The sequence below is a fragment of the Arachis duranensis genome, chromosome 2, assembly GCF_000817695.3.
Source record: "Arachis duranensis cultivar V14167 chromosome 2, aradu.V14167.gnm2.J7QH, whole genome shotgun sequence".
NCBI lineage: Eukaryota > Viridiplantae > Streptophyta > Magnoliopsida > Fabales > Fabaceae > Arachis > Arachis duranensis.
The window spans coordinates 47,083,349-47,085,105 of NC_029773.3; positions in this window are offsets into that span (position 1 = coordinate 47,083,349).

The following is a 1,757-nucleotide window of genomic DNA, read 5'->3' on the forward strand; positions in this document are numbered from 1 at the left end:
AACAGAAGTCTTAGGGACAGGCTACTACAAAGTATCCGACCTAGAAGGCAATGAGCTGCCCAGGGCCTGGCACGCCTGTAATCTAAGGCGGTACTACAGCTAGAAAAACTTAACCCGAGGTGTACTCTTTTTCCTACAAGGGTTTTTTAATGAGACACCCGGTTAAGTAAGACACCCGACCTAGTCAAAGGGTAAATACTCTGTAAATATTCTTTCTTTTTTAATACTAATCAAATCTCTATTTTCTTTTCTTCTTCCTCAAAGATGAAACAAATCCTAGAAAGTACCCCACCAAGGCGCATTAATTTATGCTCGGCAAAACGCAAAAAATCATTTGCCAGAAGACCACACAAGGTCGGCAAAGATAAAGCGACGAGGTTCAAATTAATGTGAGAAGTTATAAAGTAACTCTGAAAAAGGCTCAAAAGGCCAAATAAAAAGAGATTACAAAAATAACTTAAAAAGGCCGACCAACGACAAAGTCGGACCCAACAAAGGGAAAGTTATAAAGTAACTCTGAAATGGCTCAAAAAAGCCAAATAAAAAGAGATTACAAAAATAACTCAAAAAGGGCCGACCGACGACAAAGTCGGACCCAACGAAAAGGAGGTACTCGAGCACCCGAGGTCCGAGAAAAAGCTCGGATCCAAGAAAGAAGCCTTAAAACGGCGAGAACCAAGATTTCGAAAAACGCTTACTAAAAAGTTGCTTTACAAAAACAACTAAAAAGTACAAGCGAAAGAACGAAATCAACGGAAGTTTCAAGACGCTAGCTAAAAAGTTGTTATCCGAAAACAACTAAAAAGCACAAAAGCGGAAACAAAAAAGTCAAAGCACGAACAAAAACACCGCATAATAAAGTTACTACAAGTAGCTAAATAAAGCAAAAGGTGTCCAAAGCGTTCACAGAAACCATCCATAAACAAAAAGCCCACAGGTCGGGCAAACACCAAAAAGATTACAGAGGACCAAGGTCCTTTCCGGACTCCACATCAACAGCAGGCTGTGGAGGAAACATAGAGATCGGGACTGCATCGACGGCAACGTCATCCCGGTTCGAAACCTCCACACCAGATCCATCCCCGACCAAAGGTGAAAAACCTCCACACCAGAGCCATCCCCGGCCAAGGGTGAGGTCGGGTTCGCAACCGGAACTTTGGGGTCGGACACCGGAACCTCATCCTCGTTAGGAGCAGGAACAATCTTTCCCTCCACAACGACGTTATCCGTACTGAACAAGCTCAGATCTAGGTCGGGAGCAAGAACCCGGACCTGAGCCTTCAGATTTTCAAACATGGCATCCATACCCTTGGCCACGTGACCTTCCAGCTCATAAAATTTGTCCTGCGCAGATTGTAGCTTCTCCTTTGTCTCCACAAGCTCGGCATATAGCCGAGTATAATTCTCTGTAGCCGCCTTCGCCATCTCCTCAGATGTCTTTGCTACCGCCACAGCCGCGGTAGCTTTAGTTTTCTCTTTCTCCAAAGAGGCCTCCAGCTCAGTAATCCTGGCAGCCTTCAGTTGACTAATCCTCTCAAACTCAGACTGAGCCTTCTCAAGTCGGGAGCTGGTCGCACCAATAGGGGACTTCTTGAACTCCCGGGCAATAGCAGCATGAAGACTGGCCATCCGGACACAGCTCCGCGCCATATACTGAAAATGATGCTCCATAGACACATCATCAGTAGAAATAAAGGTCTAAGGAAGGATATGCTGCTCAATCCAACCTAGAGCATCAAAGTCCTTATCATTGAAAC